Source organism: Triticum dicoccoides, chromosome 2A (assembly GCF_002162155.2).
Source record: "Triticum dicoccoides isolate Atlit2015 ecotype Zavitan chromosome 2A, WEW_v2.0, whole genome shotgun sequence".
NCBI classification, from domain to species: domain Eukaryota; kingdom Viridiplantae; phylum Streptophyta; class Magnoliopsida; order Poales; family Poaceae; genus Triticum; species Triticum dicoccoides.
In genome coordinates, this window is record NC_041382.1 from 416,096,600 (window position 1) to 416,120,339 (window position 23,740).

The window sequence follows — 23,740 nt, forward strand, 5'->3', positions numbered from 1 at the left end:
GGTTTTATTCTCGGCGCGGAGTGCTATGTCTGGATCACTAGCTAGAGTGATTATACCATTGGGCCCAGGCATCTTAAGCTTCATGTATCCGTAATGGGGTACCGCTTGGAAGCGCATAAATGCATGTCGCCCTAAGAGGGCGTGATATCCGCTGTTGAAAGGGTCCACTTGGAAGGTTATTTCTTCGGACCAATAATTCTCCAGCGTGCCGAGTACCATGTCGAGTGTTATTTTTCCTGCACGCCGCGCCTCCCGACTGGGGATAATTCCTCGGAAGCTCGTGCTGCTTTGCTCAATGCGTCTCCTGTCTATTTCCATTTTGTGGCATGTATCTTCGTGGATAAGGTTTAGTCCGATGCCGCCTTCCGTAAGGACCTTGGTAAGCCGAAAGCCGTCCACAATTGGACTGAGGACCAAGGCGGCTGGTGCTTGGACTGTCTTGAATTTTGGTTCGTCGCCGGCATTAAAAGTTATAGTCGTGTCGTTGTAAGGGTTTATTGCTTCTATTTGATAGACTTCGGCGAGTCCGCATAGTGCTCTCTTGCACCTATTGTTGGAGGCGAATGTCTCGAAGACCGTCAATACTTTGGGGTCATTGTCCTCTGGGGGTGTTGTTCTGGGTTATTCTTGGTGAGGATATCCTCGCCGCTCTTGGCCACTTGCCGGAGTATCCAACATGCTCTAAGGCTATGTGTTGGTACGTTATCCAGTGTTGCGTGTATTTTGCATGGCCCATCGAGCCATCCTTCTAGAATGGTTCTGCGCCCCATACTGGACTTGTATTTCTTTACTATTTGAACCGGGCGTGTTGCAAGGGTGCGCCCTTTTCGCCTGAATGAAGGGTTGAGTGGGGACGGATGATTCCCAACGAGCTGCTTGAGTTTTCCAGGCGCTTTCCATTGCACTGTACTTCTGTACGATGGTTGCCAAGTCAGCGAAGTGTAGGATGCGACGGTGGTTGATGGTGTTGAGGATTCCTTCGTCCCTGCAATTGTTGTGGAACACTGAGATCGCTTCCTCGTCACGACAATCTTTAATCTTGTTTTTGACAAGAAGGAATCTGGCCCAAAAGTGGTGGACTGTTTCCCGAGACTGTTGTTTTATGCTCATGAGAGCGCTTGTATTCGGGTGGGTGGGTTTAAATCTGAACCCCGCCCCAGTTTTGGATCTGGAGTCTGAAGGTCTTTCGAACTTAACAGATCGGGCTCCGGGATGTCCACTAATTTCTTAGGCCCGTCGTCCGATTCTATGTTCAGAGGGCAGGATGCTTCACCTCGCGGGTAGGTGTCCGGCTCTTCCAAACCGGAGATCCGGACATAGTCCGTCCTCAATATGGAGGAAGAGTTATCGACTCGCTCCTCGACTACCGCTATCTGGTGGGTGATCGGCGGAGATTTGATTTCTCTCTGATTGGGTTTAAACCCAATCCGATCGTAGTCTGTAGCGACCCCCAGGGCGGCGATGCGATCTAGGAGCTCATTTAATGAAGAAATCTCTGTTGGATCCATCTGCTTGGAGTGTTCGAAGTTGATACGAAGGGCGTTTTCGATGACCCGAGAGGTCATCATCGGCTTAATGACCGAACGGGCGGTCATGGTAAAGCTGCCCAGCTGGAGGGTTTGGCCTGGAGCCATGGTTCCTCCGGTGGTGATATTATCCTTGAGAACAAGGCGAGACATCGATCTTGTTGTTGACGGCACAACGGAACTCTCAATGAAAGCACCAATGTCGGTGTCAAAACCAGCGGATCTCGGGTAGGGGGTCCCGAACTATGCGTCTAAGGTCGATGGTAACAGGAGACAAGGGACACGGTGTTTACCCAGGTTCGGACCCTCTCTATGGAGGTAATACCCTACGTCCTGCTTGATTGATATTGATGAATATGAGTATTACAAGAATTGATCTACCACGAAATCATAATGGCTAAACCCTAGAGGTCTAGCTTGTATGGCTATGATAATGAGTCTCCTATCCGGACTAAGTCCTCCGGTTTATATAGACACCGGGAGGATCTAGGGTTACACAAGGTCGGTTACAAAGAAGCGAATCTACATATCCAGCCGCCAAGCTTACCTTCCACGCCAAGGAGAGTCCCATCCGGACACGGGTGCAGTCTTCGGTCTTCGTATCTTCACAGCCCATCAGTCCGACCCATGGCTAACAAGCCGGACGCCCGAGGACCCCTTCGTCCAGGATTCCCTCAGTAGGGCGCGCCCTCCACACTCGTGGATGGATTGGGACTCTTCTGGCCCAACTCTTTTACTCCGGGGGCTTCTTTTGGTCCATAAAAAATCATCAAAAACTGGCACATCAATTGGACTCTGTTTGGTATTCCATTTCTGTAAAACTCAAAAACAAGGAAAAAACAGAAATTGGCACTGGGCTCTAGGTTAATAGGTTAGTCCCAAAAATCATATAAAATAGGATATAAATGCATAGGAAACATCCTATATGGATAATATAATAGCATGGAACAATCAAAAATTATAGATACGTTGGAGACGTATCAAGAACTTGTTGGAGGCTTCATATCTCTCAACTCGGGCATTTGCTTGAAATATTAACTTCAACTCTTGGAACATCTCATATGCTCCATGACGTTCAAAATGTCTTTGAAGTCCCGATTCTAAGTCGTAAAGCATGGCACACTAAACTATCGAGTAGTCATCAGATTTACCTTGCCGGACGTTCATAACGTCCGGAGTTGCTCCTGCAGCAGGCCTCGCACCTAGCGGTGCATCAAGGACATAATTCTTCTATGCGGCAATGAGGATAATCCTCAAGTTACGGACCCAGTCCGTGTAGTTGCTACCATCATGTTTCAACTTAGCTTTCTCTAGGAACGCAATAAAATTCAAGGGAACGGTAGTATGGGCCATAGATCTACAACATAGATATGCAAAAACTATCAGGACTAAGTTCTTGATAAATTCCAGTTCAATTAATCATATTACTTAAGAACTCCCACTCAGATAGACATCCCACGAGTCATCTAAATGATCACGTGATCCATATCAACTAAACCATGTCCGATCATCACGTGAGATGGAGTAGCTTTTAATGGTGAACATGTCTATGTTGATCATATCTACTATATGATTCACGTTCGAACTTTCGGTCTCAGTGTTCCGAGGCCATGTCTGCACATGCTAGGTGACGTCTACTACACAACCTTCTTCTTGTAGACGTTGTTGGGCCTCCAAGTGCAGAGGTTTGCAGGACAGTAGCAAATTTCCCTCAAGTGGATGACCTAAGGTTTATCAATCCGTGGGAGGCGTAGGAGAAGATGGTCTCTCTCAAACAACCCTGCAACCAAATAGCAAAGAGTCTCTTGTGTCCCCAACACACCCAATAAAATGGTAAATTGTATAGGTGCACCAGTTCAGCAAAGAGATGGTGATACAAGTGCAATATGGATGGTAGATATAGGTTTTTGTAATCTGAAAATATAAAAACAGCAAGGTAGCAAGTGGTAAAAGTGAGCACAAACGGTATTGCAATGCTAGGAAACAAGGCCTAGGGTTCATACTTTCACTAGTGCAAGTTCTCTCAACAATAATAACATAATTGGATCATATAACTATCCCTCAACATGCAACAAAGAGTCACTCCAAAGTCACTAATAGCAGAGAACAAACGAAGAGATTATTGTAGGGTACGAAACCACCTCAAAGTTATTCTTTCCGATCAATCCGTTGGGCTATTCCTGTAAGTGTCACAAACATCCCTAGAGTTTGTAGTAAATTAACACCTTAAGACGCAAATCAAACAAAACCCTAATGTCACCTATATACTCCAATGTCACCTCAAGTATCCGTGGGTATATTATAAGATATGCATCCCACAATCTCAGATTCATCTATTCAACCAACACAAAGAACAATGCCCCAAAGTTTCTATCGAAGAGTCAAGACGAAAACGTGTGCCAACCCCTATGCATAAGTTCATGAGGTCACAGAACTCGCAAGTTGATCACCAAAACATACATCAAGTGGATCACGTGATATCCCATTGTCACCACAGATAAGCACATGCAAGACATACATCAAGTGTTCTCAAATCCTTAAAGACTCAATCCGATAAGATAACTTCAAATGGAAAACTCAATCCATCACAAGAGAGTAGATGGGGAGAAACATCATAAGATCCAACTATAATAGAAAAGCTCGCGATACATCAAGATCGTGCCGAATCAAGAACACGAGAGAGAGAGAGAGATCAAACACATAGCTATTGGTACATACCCTCAGCCCCGAGGGTGAACTACTCCCTCCTCGTCATGGAGAGCGCCGGGATGATGAAGATGGCCGCCAGAGAGGGATTCCCCCCTCCGGCAGGGTGCCAGAACGGGTTCAGATTGGTTTTCGGTGGCTACGGAGGCTTCTGGCGGCGGAACTCCCGATCTAGGTTTCTTTCTAGAAGTTTCAGTATATATAAGAGGTTTTGGCATCGAGAACAAGTCAGGGGGACTCCGGGCTGTCCACGAGGCAGGGTGGCGCGCCCCCCACCCTCGTGGGCAGCACGAGATTCTTCTGGCCCAACTCTTTTACTCCATGGCCTTCTTCTGGTCCAAAAATAAGCTCCATCAAGTTTCGGGTCAATTGGACTCCGTTTGGTTTTCCTTTTCTACGATACTCAAAAACAAGGAAAAAACAGAAACTGGCACTAGGCTCTAGGTTAATAGGTTAGTCCCAAAAATCATATAAAATAGCATATAAATGCATATAAAACATACAAGGTTGATATAATAGCATGGAACAATCAAAAATTATAGATACGTTGGAGACGTATCAAGCATCCCCAAGCTTAATTCCTGCTCGTCCTCGAGTAGGTAAATGATAAAAGCAGAATTTTTGATGTGGAATGCTACTTAACATATTTATCCATGTAATCTTCTTTATTGTGGCAAGAATATTTAGATCCATAAGATTCAAGACAAAAGTTTAATATTGACATAAAAATAATAATACTTCAAGCATACTAACAAAGTAATCATGTCTTCTCAAAATAACATGGCCAAAGAAAGCTATCCCTACACAATCATATAGTCTGGCTATGCTCTATCTTCATCACACAAAATATTTAAATCATGCACAACCCCGATGACAAGCCAAGCAATTGTTTCATACTTTTGATGTTCTCAAACTTTTTCAAACTTCACACAATACATGAGCGTGAGCCATGGACATAGCATTATAAGTGGAATAGAATGGTGGTTTTGGAGGAGACAAAAAGGAGAAGATAGTCTCAGATAAACTAGGCGTATCAACGGGCTATGGATATGCCCATCAATAGATATCAACCTGAGTGAGTAGGGATTGCCATGCAACGGATGCACTAGAGCTATAAGTGTATGAAAGCTCAAAAAGAAACTAAGTGGGTGTGCATCCAACTCGCTTGCTCACGAAGACCTAGGGCATTTTGAGGAAGCCCATCATTGGAATATATAAGCCAAGTTCTATAATGAAAGATTCCCACTAGTATATGAAAGTGACAACATAGGAGACTCTCTATCATGAAGATCATGGTGCTACTTTGAAGCACAAGTGTGTTAAAAGGATAGTAACATTGCCCCTTCTCTCTTTTCTCTCTTTTTTTGTTTTTGGGGCCTTCTCTTTTTTTATGGCCTTTTTCTTTTTTTTCGTCCGGAGTCTCATCCTGACTTGTGGGGGAATCATAGTCTCCATCATTCTTTCCTCACTTGGGACAATTCTCTAATAATGATGATCATCACACTTTTATTTACTTACAACTCAAGAATTACAACTCGATACTTAGAACAAAATATGACTCTATGTGAATGCCTCTGGCAGGGTACCGGGATGTGCAATGAATCAAGAGTGACATGTATGAAATGATTATGAATGGTGGCTTTGCCACAAATATGATGTCAACTACATGATCATGCAAAGCAATATGACAATGATGAAGTGTGTCCTAATAAACGGAACGGTGGAAAGTTGCATGGAAATATATCTCGGAATGGCTATGGAAATTCCTTAATAGGTAGGTATGGTGGCTATTTTAAGGAAGGTAATGGTGGGTGATATGGTACCGGCGAAAGTTGTGCGGCACAAGAGAGGCTAGCAATGGTGGAAGGGTGAGAGTGCGTATATTCCATGGACTCAACATTAGTCTTAAAGAACTCACATACTTATTGCAAAAATCTATTAGTTATCGAAACAAAGTACTACACGCATGCTCCTAGGGGGATAGATTGGTAGGAAAAGACCGTCGCTCGTCCCCGACCTCCACTGATAAGGAAGACAATCAAGAAATAAATCATGCTCCGACTTCATCACATAACGGTTCACCATACGTGCATGCTACGGGAATCACAAACTTTAACACAAGTATTTCTCAAATTTACAACTACTCAACTAGCATGACTCTAATATCACCATCTTCATATCTCAAAACAATCATCAAGTATCAAACTTCTCATAGTATTCAATGCACTCTATATGGAAGTTTTTATTATATCCCTCTTGGATGCCTATCATATTAGGACTAGTTTCATAACCAAAGCAAACTACCATTCTGTTATAAATACTCTCAAAATAATGTAAGTGAAGTATGAGAGTTCATCTATTTCTTCAAAATAAAACCACCGCCGTGCTCTAAAAAGATATAAGTGAAGCACTAGAGCAAACGACAAACTACTCCGAAAGATATAAGTGAAGATCAATGAGTAGTTGAATAATTATGTAACTATGTGAACACTCTCTAACATTTAAGAATTTCAGATCTTGGGATATTATTCGAACAGCAAGCAAAAGCATAAAATAAAATGACGCTCCAAGCAAAACACATATCATGTGGTGAATAAAAATATAGCTCCAAGTAAAGTTACCAATGAACGAAGACGAAAGAGGGGATGCCATCCGGGGCATCCCCAAGCTTAGGCTCTTGGTTGTCCTTGAATATTACCTTGGGGGTAACTTGGTAATCCCCAAGCTTAGGCTCTTGCCACTCCTTGTTCCATAGTGCATCGAATCTTTACCCAAAACTTGAAAACTTCACAACACAAAACTCAACAGAAAACTCGTAAGCTCCGTTAGTATAAGAAAATAAATCACCACTTTTGGTATTGTTGTGAAATCATTCTAAATTCGTATTGGTGTAATATATACTATATTACAACTCATATATGGTTCATACCCTCCGATACTACTCATAGATTCATCAAAATAAGCAAACAACACATAGAAAACAGAATCTGTCAAAAACAGAACAGTCTGTAGTAATCTGGATCAAATGTATACTTATGGAACCTCAACAATTCTAAAATAAATTTCTGGACATGAGGAATTTATCTATTAATCATCTGCAAAAATAATAAACTAAGTATCACTCTCCAGTAAAACATAGCAGCAAATCTCGTGAACGCTAAAGTTTCTGTTTTTTTACATCAAGATCGCAAAGACTTTCTGCAAGTCTTCCCAAAGGTTCTACTTGGCACAAAGACTAATTAAAACATAAAAACTCAATCATAACAGAGGCTATATAAATTATTTAATACTAAACGGGAACAAAAATCAAGTAACAAAAATAAAATCGGGTTGCCTCCCAACAAGCGCTATCGTTTAACGCACCTAGCTAGGCATGATGATTTCAATGATGCTCACATAAAAGATAAGAACTGAAACATAAAGAGAGCATCATGAATAATATAACTAGAACATTTAATTATAACCCACTTCCTATGCATAGGGATTTTGTGAGCAAACAACTTATGGGAACAAGAATCAACTTGCATAGGAAGGTAAAACAAGCATAACTTCCGGATTTTAAGCACATAGAGAGGAAACTTGATATTATTGCAACTCCCACAAGCATATATTCCTCCCTCATAATAATTTTCAGTAGGATCATGAATGAATTCAACAATATAACTATCACATAAAGCATTCTTTTCATGATCTACAAGCATAGAAAATTTACTATTCTCCACATAAACAAAATTCTTGTCATTCGGAATAGTGGGAGTATCATCAGAAACTCGAACACTATAAATTGTTTCCACATTAAAATAGTAATGTTCAGAAAAAGGGTAATAATAATAATGACAAGTTTTAATATAATCAGCACTACTTTTTATAGCACACGTATCATCACAGTAATTATCATAAGTAGCAACTTTGTTCTCGTCATAATCGATTGAAACCTCTTCCAAGATAGTGGAATCATTACTAAATAAAGTCGTGACCTCTCCAAATCCACTTTCATAATTATCACAATAAGATTCAACACCCTCCAAAATAGTGGGATCATTACTTCCTAAAGTTGACACTCTTCCAAACCCACTTATCAATATAACTATCATAAATAGGAGGCATGCTGTCATCATAATAAATTTGCATATCAAAACTTGGGAGGTTAAAAGTATTATCTTCATGAAACATAGCATCCCCAAGATTGGAACAAACATTAATTGCAGAAAATACATTCTCAAACATGTCATTCTGATCAAACATAGCATCCCCAAGCTTGGACCTTTTCATATCATAAGCATGATCACTCTCATCATTAATAGTATGGATATCACCAATAGTATAGCAATTATCATCGTCACAATGAGTAATAGGAGCAACATCATTTGGGATGGGTACCTTTTTACCTTTGCTCCTCCATCTTTTCTTTCTCTTCTTCACATCATGTGTGGGTTTAACCCTCTTTTTGGAGCTCCTTCTTAATGAGATTGGTTGAATAGAAGGCTCCTCCTCATTACCTGATTCATCATAAGAAATAATAGGAGGATATTGGGAAGTCTCTTCCCTTTCATTAGTATTCTCTTCATCTTCTATTTGTTTTCTTATCTTTATGTAATTGGCAATATAAGGATTTTCAATGCAATTCACCGCACAATACATGAAAATTTCTTCTAAATCAAAATCAAGAAAACTATCAAGATTAAATTTTGGAATACCCTCAGTTATACGTTTCATTTCTTCATACCCCAAAAGAAGACTAAGCTCTTTATGGTGCTCAAGGGTAATCAAGTTATCACAATTTTTGGACACGATTTGATCATGAAACAAATAGCATTGGAGCTTTAAATGACCATGTTCATTGCAAAGTTCACAAGGATGGCGATAAATATTGAATCTTTCAGCACAAACATCTAGCCTTTCTTGCAACCATTTAGTTTCCAAATACTTATGCCTCTTGCAAAATCTATCTTCCCTATTTGGTGTGTGCTTGCAAGCTCTATGTATTCCACGACATGCTTATAAGAGACATTTTCATCATGACCAGTGCAATCATCATTAGTATTATGGATATTCAAAGAGTTCATACTAATAATATTGCAATCATGCTCATCATTCAAAGATTTAGTGCCTAACATTCTAATGCATTCTTCTTCTAACACATTGGCACAATTATCGGAATCCTTATTTTCATGAAAGACATTAAAAAGATAAAGCATATGAGGTACCCTTAATTACATTTTTAGTTTTCTTTTATAGACTAAACTAGTGATAAAACAAGAAACTAAAAGATTCGATTGCAAGATCTAAAGATATACCTTCAAGTGCTAACCTCCCCGGCAACGGCGCCAGAAAAGAGCTTGATGTCTACTATAGAACCTTCTTCTTGTAGACGTTGTTGGGCCTCCAAGTGCAGAGGTTTGTAGGACAGTAGCAAATTTCCCTCAAGTGGATGACCTAAGGTTTATGTATCCATTGGAGGCATAGGATGAAGATGGTATCTCTCAAACAACCCTGCAACCAAATAGCAAAGAGTCTCTTGTGTCCCCTACACACCCAATACAATGGTAAATTGTATAGGTGCACTAGTTTGGCGAAGAGATGGTGATACAAGTGCAATATGGATGGTAGATATACGTTTTTGTAATTTGAAAGTATAAAAACAGCAAGGTAAGTAATGACAAAAGTGAGCAAAAACGGTAGTGCAATGCGTTGAAACAAGGCCTAGGTTTCATGCTTTCACTAGTGCAGGTTCTCTCAACAATAATAACATAATTAGATCATATAACTATCCCTCCACATGCAACAAAGAGTCACTCCAAAGTCACTAATAGTAGAGAACAAACGAAGAGATTATTGTAGGGTACTAAACCACCTCAAAGTTATTATTTTCGATCAATCTATTGGGCTATTCCTATAAGTGTCACAAACAACCATAGAGTTCGTAGTAAAATAACACCTTAAGACACAAATCAACCAAAACCCTAATGTCACCTAGATACTCCAATGTCACCTCAAGTATCCATGGGCAAGGTTGGAAAAAGCGGTAGGCGTAAGTGAGGCGGTTGGCCTTTGCCTAGTGCCTAGGCGGTGTCTAAGCGCCCTAGGCGCGGCCTAGACGGTGATATCGTTTTTACTCGTAGTGCATTTGTGATTATTATATGGGTGTTGATATTAGTTTAGGGCATATAAATAAGTTAATTACCATCTACTGCCATTGGAATATAACCCGTTTGGCATACCAGTGTAGTATGTGGCATGATTTCTTGCTTGGGTAGGCAATTCCTTGCTTGCCCTGCCTAGACCTCCATTTATGCCCTAGGCGAGGCGTTTGACCATTGCCTAGTGCCTAGGCGCGCCTAAGCGCCTCCTAGGCACTGCCTTTTCCAACAGAGTCCACGGGTATGATTATACGATATGCATCACACAATCTCAGATTTATCTATTCAACCAACACAAAGAACTTCAAAGAGTGCCCCCAAAGTTTCTACTGGAGAGTCAAGACGAAAACGTGTGCCAACCCCTATGCATAAGTTCACGAGGTCACGGAACTCGCAAGTTGATCACCAAAACATACATCAAGTGGATCACGTGATATCCCATTGTCACCACAGATAAGCACATGCAAGACATACATCAAGTGTTCTCAAATCCTTAAAAACTCTGTCCGATAAGATAACTTCAAAGGGAAAACTCAATCCATCACAAGAGAGTAGAGGGGGAGAAACATCATAAGATCCAACTATAATAGCAAAGCTCGTGATACATCAAGATCGTGCCGAATTAAGAACACGAGAGAGAGAGATCAAACACATAGCTACTGGTACATACCCTCAGCCCCGAGGGTGAACTACTCCCTCCTCGTCATGGAGCCCGCCGGGATGATGAACATGGCCGTCGGAGAGGGATTCCCCCCCTCCGGCAGGGTGCCGGAATGGGTCTAGATTGGTTTTCGGTGGCTATGGAGGCTTCTAGTGGTGGAACTCCCGATCTAGGTTTCTTTCTGGAAGTTTCAGTATATATAAGAGGTTTTGGCATCCAGAACAACTCAGGGGGGTCTCGGACTGTCCACGAGGCAGGGAGGCACGCCCAGGGGGGTGGGCGCGCCCACCACCCTCGTGGGCAGCCCGAGATTCTTCTAGCACAACTCTTTTACTCCATAGCCTTCTTCTGGTCCAAATATAAGCTCGTCAAGTTTCAGGTCAATTGGACTCCGTTTGGTTTTCCTTTTCTGCGATACTCAAAAACAAGGAAAAAACAAAAACTGGCACTAGGCTCTAGGTTAATAGGTTAGTCCCAAAAATCATATAAAATAGCATATAAATGCATATAAAAATCCAAGGTTGATAATATAATAGCATGGAACAATAAAAAATTATAGATACGTTGGAGACGTATCACTAGGCTCGTCAAGTTTAACCCGAGTATTCTGCACGTGCAAAACTGGCTTGCACCCATTGTATGTGAACATAGAGCTTATCACACCCGATCATCATGTGTTGTCTCGGCACGACGAACTGTCACAATGGTGCATACTCTGGGAGAACACTTATACCTTGAAATTTAGTGAGGGATCATCTTATAATGCTACCGCCATACTAAGCAAAATAAGATGCATAAAAGATAAACATCACATGTAATCAAAATATGTGACATGATATGGCCATCATCATCTTGTGCCTTTGATCTCCATCTCCAAAGCACCGTCATGATCTCCATCGTCACCAGCTTGACACCTTGATCTCCATCGTAGCATCTTTGTCGTATCACCAACTATTGCTTCTATGACTATCACTAACGCATAGTGATAACGTAAAGTAATTACATGGAGATTGCATTCCATACAATAAAGCGACAACCATAAGGCTCCTGCCAGTTGCCGATAACTTTTACAAAACATGATCATCTCATACAACAACGTATATCACATCATGTCTTGACCATATCACATCACAACAAACCCTACAAAAACAAGTTAGACGTCCTATACTTTGTTGTTGCAAGTTTTACATGGCTGCTACGGGCTTCTAGTAAGAACCGTTCTTACCTACGCATCAAAACCACAACGATTTTTCGTCAAGTGTGCTGTTTTAACCTTCAACAAGGATCGGCCGTAGTCAAATTCGATTCAACTGAAGTTGGAGAAACAGACACCCGCCAGCCACCTTTATGCAAAAAAAGTTGCATGTTTGTCGATGGAACCAATCTCTTGAACGTGGTCATGTAAGGTTGGTCCGGGCCGCTTCATCCAACAATACTACCGAATCAAAATAAGACATTGGTGGTAAGTAGTATGACTATGATCGCCCGCTACTCTTTGTGTTCTACTCGTGCATATCATCTACGCATAGACCTGGCTCTGATACCACTGTTGGGGAATGTAGCATGCAATTTCAAAAAAAATCTACGATCACGCAAGATTTATCTAGGAGATACATAGCAACAAGAGGGGGTGAATGTGTCCATGTACCCTCGTAGACCGAAAGAGGAAGCGTTAGGTTAACTGTAAGTGCATCTAGTGCCACCCCTAGTTGGTTTTGGAGTATTGACGACAAACCTAGTTGAGGGACTAATGTGTTTGTGAGAATTACAGGATAACACAGGTAGAAGTCCCTCATTGATTCGGTTTTCCCACCAGAGATGACCCCTAAAAATGTAAGAAGACATTGAAGACAAAGGTGGTATGTGAAGACATTCACATTGAAGACTATGACAAGAGAAGACATCGCATGAAGACTATGGAGCGCGAAGACTTAGTTCTTTCGTCGTTCTTTTTCTTCTTTGTTTAGTCATAGGAACCACCGTACTGTTAAGTGGGGTCCAAGAGAACCAGCCAGAATGACTGAAGTGATGCTTAACCAAAATCCTATGTCTTCGAGTGAAGACTATGAGAGAAAATCTTGTCCATAGTTGGATAAGTATAATGCCCTCGATGCGGCTATATCTCCCACGTGTCGAAGCACGACTTAGAGGCATAACCGCATTGAAAGCAATGTCGCAAGTGAGGTAATCTTCACACAACCCATGTAATACATAAGGGAAAGAGATACATAGTTGGCTTACAATCACCACTTCACACAATTACATGAGTAAAGCATTACAACATCCAAATACAATCAAGGTCCGACTACGGAACCAAAATAAAAGAAGAACCCCAAATGCGACATAGATCCCCGATTGACCCCAACTGGGATCCACTACTGATCCATTAGAACGAAACAACACAAAGGACAAGATCTTCATCGAGCTCCTCCTTGAGGTTGGTTGCGTCATCTGCACGGCAACCTCGACACCTGCAAGCTGGTTTTGGAAGTATCTGTGAGTCACAGGGACTCAGCAATCTCACACTCTCGCGATCAAGACTATTTAAGCTTATAGGAAGGGTAAAAGGTATGAGGTGGAGCTGCAGCAAGCGACTAGCATATATGGTGGCTAACATACACAAATGAGAGCGAGAAGAGAAGGCAAAGCACGATGGATAAAAGTATGATCAAGAAGTGATCCTAGAACAACCTACGTCAAGCATAACTCCAACACCGTGTTCACTTCCCGAACTCTGCCGAGAAGAGACCATCATGGTTACACACGCGGTTGATGCATTTTAATTAAGATCAACTTTAGGTTTTCTACAACCGGACGTTAACAAATTTCCATCTGCCCATAACCGCGGGCACGGCTTTCGAAAGTTCAAATCCCTGCAGGGGTGTCCCAACTTAGCCCATCACAAGCTCTCACGGTCAACGAAGGATATTCCTTCTAGCGGGAAGACCCGATCAGGCTCGGAATCCCGGTTACAAGACATTTCGGCAATGGTAAAACTAAACCAGCAACACCGCCCGAATGTGCCGACAAATCCTGATAGGAGCTGCACATATCTCGTTCTTAGGGCGCACCGGATTGTCCAAGGTACAGGTAGACCAGCCCAGAGTTGCCCCTGGTGGCCACCGGCAGCTGACAGGTTGGACCAACACTCAGAGGAGCACTGGCCCGGGGGGGGGGGGTTAAAATAGAGATGACCCTCGAGAGCACGACTCCCAAGGGAAAAGAAAAGGCTAGGTGGCGAATGGTAAAACCAAGGTTGGGCCTTGCTGGAGGAGTTTTATTCAAAGCGAACTGTCAAGGGGTTCCCATTATATCCCAACCGTGTAAGGAACACAAAATCCGGGAACATAACACCGATATGACGGAAACTAGGGCGGCAAGAGTGGAACAAAACACCATGCATAAGGCCGAGCCTTCCACCCTTTACCAAGTATATAGATGCATTAATTAGATAAGAGATATTGTGATATCCCAACAAGTAAACATGTTCCAACAAGGAACAACATCTCCATGTTCCAACAAGGAACAAACTTCAATCTTCACCTGCAACTAACAACGCTATAAGAGGGGCTGAGCAAAGTGGTAACATAGCCAAACAACGGTTTGCTAGGAAAAGGAGGGTTAAAGGCTTGGTTTCACAATATGGGAGGCATGATAAGCAAGTGGTAGGTATCACAGCATAGGCATAGCAAAAGAGCGAGCAACTAGCAAGCAAAGATAGAAGTGATTTCGAGGGTATGGTCATCTTGCCTGAAATCCCGCAAGGAAGAAGAACGAGTCCATGAAGAAGACAAACGGACATAGCCGAACGAATCCTCACAAACACAACGTTATCGGAACCAACCCGAAGAAGCAACACCGGAAAGGAGCAAACAACATAGTAAACAACCATCACATAATCATGGCACGATGCGCAAACAAGTATGATGCATGTCCGGGTTAATGAGGCATGGCATGGCAAAGTGCTCAAACGATCCTACAAATTAAGTGGAGCTCATTATGCAACTCCGTTGCATATTGATGAAACACCACATTCAAGTTATTTAGTTTCGATCTTGTTTATGTACCCAACAATATTAAATGTTGTTAAACATGGCAAGAGGTGAAGCATAATGAAACTATCTATCTAGGCAAGTTTAAATGAGGCCGGAACAACAAAACAGCAAGTCCGGAAACTCCTCATGTGCATATATTAGGTTTGGTACTGTTCTGCCCTAAACAAAATTTTAGAGTTATTAAACATGTAAAACAAGTACACCATGTTAAACTAGGCATTTTTCCACCCCATTTACATATAAAGTTTATTAAATTCGGAGCTACGGTTATTTAGTTATGAATTAAAGCATTTTAGCAAGACATAAGAGCAAATTTAAACAAACAGAATTTTAAATATTTTAACCATGGATGAAAATGACATATTATAAAACTAGATGAAATTCTAAGCAAGTTTCATATACAAAGTTTTTACATGTGATGCACCGTTTGTGAGATATGATATGCATGATGTATGAGGGTTGATCTGCAAAAGTGCAGTGCCCTGGAAATTGATAAAATCGTAGCTAAGGAAAAAAACCTAACAGGCTGAAACTAAGCAGAGGCCCAACAGGGAATAAAGAAAGAGAAGAAAGAACAAAAAAAACACAGGAGGCGCTGGGCCTCACCATGGGCTTCGGCCCAGTCAGGAAGAGGCTTTGGGCATGCCGGCTGCTGGGCTCAGCTCACTCGATCTGGTCCACGCGCGAGACAAAGTGGCTGTCGGTTGAGAGGGTCAGCGAGGCAGAGTCGGTCAACGAAGCTGGGCGTTGCGAGCGCTCCCTGATCCATCGTTTCCGAAGAAGAAAAAGGACGCCAAGCCCGGCGTGGAGCGCTGGCGAGATGCGGGCGAGGGAGTCGAGCGGCGCTGCTACCGGCGGGCTTGTGGCAACGCGAACGAGCAGGACGGAGAGGAAGCAGTGGCGCTGGGTGAGCATTCTGCTTGACCAAAACGAAGCAGGCGGCAGTGGGTGAAGCAGGGGACTTGGCGGGCGGCGCAGGCGCAGGGGCTTGAGCAGGACGGCGACGAGGGAACTTGGGGCTCCGGCAGCGCCGGGAACACGCAGACGGGTGGATCTGGTCCGCTGGCGCCGGATCCGGGCAAACGGCAGCACGGACAGAGGAGCTTGGGCGCAGTGGCGCTCAGCAAGGCCATGGCGCGGGCTCCTGTCGACAGAGAAAAAGAGAACAGAGAGAGATGAGAGAGGGGAAACACAGGGAGGAAAACGGGAAGAAGAAGAAGGGGGGCGACGCTCATCTGGTTGGCTGCTGGGCATGAGCGAGGCCGGCGAGGCGGCGGCAGGAGGGCTCAATGGATGCCATGGCTGGGAGCTGCAGTCACCGACGCGGACGACAGACGCACGGCGGCGCAGCAGGGGCACGCTGGGAACGGCGTGGGAATGGAGGCAGCACAGCAGGGGCACGGCGGGAATGCGTGGGAATGGAGGCAGCGCAGCAGGGGCACGACGGGAACGCGTGGGAATGGAGGCAGCGCAGCAGGGGCACGGCGGGAACGCGTAGGCCGGCGGTGACTTCCATGGCGCCGGTGTGCTCCTGTGAAGAGAGCAAAGAGAGAGACGAGGTGAGGGGAGAACCAGAGAGGGAAAAAGAAAGACGGAGGGAGAGAGAGGAACAAGGAGGGTCCATGGCAAGCAATTCCTGCTGGTGCTCGGCGTCGAGGCTCGCCGGGGCAGAGAAGGAGCTCCTCTCCTTTGGACTTGAGCGAAGCAAGGAGGAAGACGCATCGGGAGGGAGAAGAGCTCGGGCGCGGGGCTGCGTGGATGGATTGGATCTAGGTGTGGCTGATGGTTGGTGCAGGGGAATGAGAGGATCCCGAGGTGGGGAATGAGTGCGGCGGTGGCGGCCGGGAGGATCCCTAGAAATTAGGGATTTGGTCTTGGGTTAGGCTAAAATATATAGCGAGTGGTAAGGTTAGGGGTTACTCGAGCCCTCCGATCGCAATCGGACGATCACGAATAAAATAGCTAGGGAGTCCAAATAAGAAAACAGTGATGTTTTGTAGATGTTTGGGGATGATCCGGACACAACGGTGACGACTGTCCGGGTCGCGTCCGGGACAACTTTCAGACGCGCGCGCGAGGAGGGCCGCGGGCTGACGGGAGAAGTTAGGTTGGGCCTGGCAGTAGGTAGTGGACTGTGCAGAAGGCGTCAGGCTGAGAAAAGGGAAGAGAGAAGGCCCGGCGACTGTTTCCGGAGACCGAAAATGTCCGACGTTTGACCAACTATATTGTCGCTATAGTTAATTGTTGGGACGTCAAACGAACTCCGAATACGATGAAACTTGACAGACGGTCTATCTACACTATAATAAGACGACACGCCAACTTTCATCCCATTGCGAGAACATTTTCCGGCAACTTATAAAATAATATCTCGGACATGCCTCGGGCGCGTGCAAGTGTGTCTGGGCTCAGAACGGACAACGGAAGGAACGAGGAGACCGGGACGGATGCAAGTTTTGAAAACATGATGATGCAATGCACATGATGACATGATATGAAATGCATGACACGCAAGCAAAGACAAGGCAACAACAGCGAATAACTGGAGGACACCTGGCACATCGGTCCCGGGGCGTTACAATAAGTCAGCTTTGCTTGTAGCCCAAGTAAAGTTGCCGTGTGTGTTTGAAATCTGACCGTTGGAACACATGTCAGTTCCTTAGTGACCAAGGGTCATTTCGGACAAATCAGGTCGGGTTGCCTAGTGGCTATAAATAGCCCACCCCCTACAACCATAAACGGTTGGCTGCTCAGAGTTAGAGTACGGCTTTTGTCGTTTGAGAGCAACCCACCTTGAAGCCTTTGAGAGAGAATTCCTTGCGAGGATAAAGCCCTAAACACCCAGAGCCAAAGAGTGTTAGGCATCACTTAAGTGTTCCTGTCTGTGTGATCTGAAGACTTATTACACTTGAGGACTGTGAATCCTCCAGCCGGTTAGGCGTCGCGTTCTGAGCATCCAAGAGTCATTGTGGACCGCCGGTGAACAAAGTCTGTGAAGGTTTGGAAGTCTACCTTGAAGACTTACCAGAGTGATTGGGCGAGGACTGGGTGTCCTTAGCTCAAGGGGAATAAGGTGAAGACGAGGTATTCTGAGTTAAATCTCAGCCTCCCCAACCAGACGTACAGTTGTCACAGCAACTGGAACTGGTCCAACAAATCATTGTCTTCAACGAGTCACTGGTTTCATCCTTCCCTTCCCTTTGCTTACTGGTGGTCCTTGTGAATTCATTGTATGATTGCATTATCTTTTGGCTTCGCTGAGTGACTACTTGTTCTGATTGGCTTCACAATATCTTCCTACCTGATCTTACTGCCTACCTGCTATTAGTCATTATGCTTTCACTTCATTGAATACTTGACTATGGTTTGCCTAGTGTAGTCTACCTTCCGCTCATGGTAATAGGTTTATTTCTATCGTTTGTCTTCGAAACTTCCATGTTTTGAAGACTTTCATAAAAATCTCCTATTCACCCCCCTCTAGTCGATCACTAGCACTTTCAATTGGTATCAGAGCAAGGTGCTCTCTTGTTCTTTGTGATTCGGTTTAACCACCTGGAGTTTTAGCTATGTCGACTGCAGGGATAATTAAGGTCTCCGCTGCTTGCCCCGTCTTCGATGGAACTAAATATCCCTACTGGAAGAATAAGATGCGCATGCATCTTGAAGCCATTGATGTCGACCTATGGTATGCCATCAAGAATGGCGTTCCCAAGGCTGGTGAAGGTGTCACCGCTACTGATGTCAAGAAGTTCGTTCAACTGGACTCCACTGCCAAGAACATCATCTGTGGTCATCTGACCAAAGGACAGTATGGCCGCGTGAGTGCTTTGGAGACATCTAAGCTAGTCTGGGACTGGCTCTCCAAGGTCAATGAAGGCGTCTCAACCCAGAGAGATCAGAGAATCAGTGTCCTTCGCAACCTCTTCAACCGCTTCAAGAGAAATGACAATGAGAATGTCCAGCTCACGTTTGATCGACTCACTGACATCACTAATGAGCTTCAAGCTCTCGGCGCCACTGAGATCACCAAGCATGAAGTCGTCAAGACACTCCTGAGATCACTTGACAGCTCGTTTGACACCCTAGCCCTAATGATTCAAGAACATCCTGATTTCAAGACACTCGATCCGTCTGACATACTTGAGAGGCTCAACACACATGAGTTTCAGCTTTCTGAGAAAAGAGACATCTACGGTCCCAACTATGGGTGAACTCGTGCCTTGAAGGCAAAAGCTGTCTCCTCATCTGAAGAAGAATCTGACAGTAGTTCTGATGATCCTGAAGACATTGGAAAGGAGCTTTCTATGCTTGTGAAGAAGTTGCAAAAATTCACCAAGAAGAAAGGCTTCAGAAAGTCTTCACGATCAAGCTCAAGAAATGATGAAGCTTCTACTCATGACCACAAAAAGAGAACATGCCACAAGTGCAAGAAACCTGGCCACTACATCTTTGAGTGTCCGCAGTGGGACAATGAGAACAACAAGAAGAAGAAGAGCAAGGAATATAACTCTGACGACAAGAAGAAGAAGAAATACTCAAAGTCTTCTTCCAAGTCTTCCTCAAAGTCTTCATCACACAAGAAGAGCTCATCTGGCAAGGCACGTGCGTTTGTTGGCAAGGAAATGGATTCAGAGGAGGAGTCCGCTTCTGAGGAGGCGGAGGTGGAGTCTGAGGAGGAGTCCGATTCTGGCGTTGCGAGTCTGGCTACAGCATACGTTGCCAAGTCCATCTTCAACACTGAAGACAATGACTTCATCACTAACACCGATGCAAATGACAAGGACTACTCCGCTCCTACCTACTGCTTCATGGCACGCGGTGCCAAGGGTACGACACCAGCTGTTTCAGAATGGATTATTGATAGTGGGTGTACCAATCACATGACTGGCAAGCGAAGCCTTCTTATGGACTCAACACTACGCCCATCTGACAAAAGTCACATCACATTTGCTGACACTGGTAAAAGCAAGGTATTGGGTCTAGGTAGACTTGCAATCTCAAAGGATCAACACATGGATAAAGTCATGCTTGTTGAATCCCTTGGTTTCAACTTAATGTCTGTTTCAATGCTTTGTGATTTAAACATGATTGTGAGGTTTGGAAAATATCGTTGCCTTGTACTAATGGAATCTGACAAGTCTCTAGTGTTTTAAGGGTATCAGAAAGATGATTTGTACATGGTAGATTTCTCAGCAGGACCACAACTTGCCGTATGTCTTCTAGCAAAAGCTTCTGAATGCTGGCTCTGGCATCGGAGGCTAGGACATGCTGGCATGAGGAACCTCCACACCCTTGCAAGGAAGAAGCATGTCATAGGCATCGAGGGCGTCAAGTTCAAGAAGGATCACTTATGCGGTGCCTGTGAAGTAGGAAAGATGACGAGGGCCAAGCATCCCTCGAAGACAATCATGACAACGACTCAACCCTTCGAACTGCTCCACATGGATCTTTTCGGTCCCATTCATTACTCAACTCTTACTACTACTGCTTGTCTCTATGGCTTTGTCATTGTTGATGATTATTCAAGATATACTTGGGTGCATATAATCCTCTACAAGACTGAAGTGCAGGATGTCTTCAGACGCTTCGCCAATTGAGCCATGAACAACTATGGCGTCAAGATCAAGCACATCAGAAGTGACAATGGCACTGAATTCAAGAACACCGGTCTAGACACTTATCTTGATACTGTGGGCATTACACATGAATTCTCAGCTCTGTACACACCACAGCAGAATGGCGTCATGGAACGCAAGAACATAACACTTATTGAGATGGCCCGGACGATGCTTGATGAATACAAGACTCCAAGAAAGTTCTGGCCTGAGGCCATTGATACTGCATGCCATATCATCAACCATGTTTATCTTCACAAGCTTCTCAACAAGACATCCTATGAGCTCCTTATTGGCAAGAAGCCAAATGTCAGTTACTTCAGAGTATTTGGTGCCAGGTGCTGGATCAAGGATCCACATCACACTTCAAAATTTGCACCGAAAGCACATGAAGGTTTTATGCTTGGATATGGAAAGGATTCACACTCCCACAGAGTCTTCAACCTCTTTCATTATAAAGTGGTTGAAACAGTGGATGTGCGGTTCGATGAGACTAACGGCTCACAAAGAGAGCACCTGCCAAATGTGCTAGATGAAGTTCCATCCAGTGAATCAATCAAACTTATGGGAACTGGAGAAATCATACCTTCTGAAGCTCAGCCTGAAGAGGAACTTATCATCTCCGCACTGATCGACCTGAAGACAATGATCAAACTGAAGACAATGCTCATCCTGAAGACAATCCTTCTAACGATGACAATGATCAACAAGAGCAAAATCTTCGTCCTGTACATCCTCGTGTTGCAAATGAAGTACAGATTGAGAAAATAATTGATAGCATCAATGCACCAGGTCCACTCACTCGTTCAAGGGAAACACAGCTAGCAAATTTCTGTGGGCACTTCGCATTCGTCTCAATATCTGAACCAAGAAAGTTGAAGAAGCCTTCATGGAACCTGAATGGATTCAAGCTATGCAAGAAGAGCTTCAACAATTTGAGCTGAATAATGTATGGGAACTAGTTAAGCGTCCTGATCCCCGCAAGCACAATATAATAGGCACCAAATGGATATATCGCAACAAGCAAGATGAGCATGGTCAAGTTGTCAGAAACAAAGCTCGTCTTGTTGCTCAAGGGTACACTCAAGTTGAAGGGATTGACTTCGATGATACCTTTGCTCCTGTGGCCAGACTTGAAGCCATACGCATACTGCTGGCCTATGCAAATCATCATAACATTCTTTTGTATCAAATGGATGTGAAGAGCGCTTTTCTCAATGGCAAGATTGACGAAGAAGTGTATGTTGCACAACCGCCTGGCATTGAAGATCCAAAACATCCTGACATGGTGTACAAGCTCAACAAGGCACTGTATGGCCTCAAACAAGCCCCTCGGGCTTGGTATGACACACTCAAATACTTCCTGAAGAGCAAAGGCTTCAAACCTGGTTCCCTCGACCCCACTCTCTTCACGAAGGCATATGATGGTGAACTGTTTGTGTGCCAAATATATGTGGATGACATTATCTTCGGCTGCACCAATCAGAAATACATAGACGAGTTTGGATATATGATGCAAGAGCAATATCAGATGTCCATGATGGGTGAGCTGAAGTTCTTCCTTGGTCTTCAAATACGTCAGCAACACAACGAAATCTTCATATCTCAAGAGAAGTACCTCAAAGATTGCCTGAAGAAATTTGGGATGCAAGACTGCAAAGGCTTCACGGCGCCAATGCCAGCCAAACATCATCTGGGTCCCGACGACAATGGTAAAGAGTTCGATCAAAAGGTATATCGCTCCATGATTGGTTCCTTGCTTTATTTATGTGCATCTAGGCCAGATATCATGCTTAGTGTTTGCATGTGTGCTCGATTCCAAGCGGCACCAAAGGAATCGCATCACTTAGCTGTGAAGCGAATTCTTAGATATTTGGCTCACACCCCAACACTAGGATTATGGTCTCCAAAGGGCTCAGAATTTGATCTGGTTGGATTCTCGGATGCTGATTATGCTGGTGACAAGGTGGATCGCAAGTCTACATCAGGCACATGTCATTTTCTGGGACGATCACTTGTATGTTGGTCTTCAAAGAAGCAGAACTGTGTATCTCTCTCCACTGCTGAATCTGAATACACTGCTGCTGGATCTTGCTGCGCTCAGCTTCTGTGGATGAAGCAAACACTCAAAGATTATGGCATTCATCTGAAGCAAGTGCCACTGTACTGCGACAATGAAAGCGCCATCAAGATTGCCAACAACCCAGTTCAGCACTCGAAGACAAAGCACATTGATATTCGTCATCACTTTCTCAGAGATCATGTTGTGAAGGAAGATATTGATATCATACACGTCAACATTGAAGAGCAATGGCAGATATCTTCACCAAGCCCTTGGATGAGAAGAGGTTTTGCAAGTTACGATGTGAGCTAAATATTTTGGAATCCTCAAATGTCCTGTGATCAGGCACACATCCTAACACTTATGCATATTGATGACTTAGATGTGCAACACACGAAGTAAAGTATATCTTCAATCAATGAAGACTTACTTTCTAAGTGTGAATACATTAATGTGGAATTTGACTTCGGAGCGCCACGATTATTGTGCGCCGTGTCTGAGTCTAATACTTCCTATACGGTGGGTAACGCCACCACCAATTTTTTCTGTTTGAAGTGTTTTCGCTCATGGCGTTACGTTCGGTATGTCTTCACATTTGGTTTGGCTTCAATCTCAACTTGTCTTCATGATTATCTTCACGATGTTGATTTGATTGTCTTTCTTAGATATACATATATATACTAGTGTTCTGTCCTCTACAGAATTCACTTATAGCTATATCTTCTTGTTGAATATTTTGAACTAAGTGAATGTGATCGGACCCTAACCTCTCTATGCTTTCTATCTCAAACTCTATCTCTCCAAATCATATGCATTCTATTGAAATTGTCGAATATCTTCTCTGCATCCTTGTCAGCAGAAGATACAGAGACAAACATTATGTCCGTTTTCAATGCTAATTCCTTCACTTGAAACCCGGAGGAGTGGGAACGACCACCCGACAATCCGGGCATGCGTGGGAATGTGGAACAACCT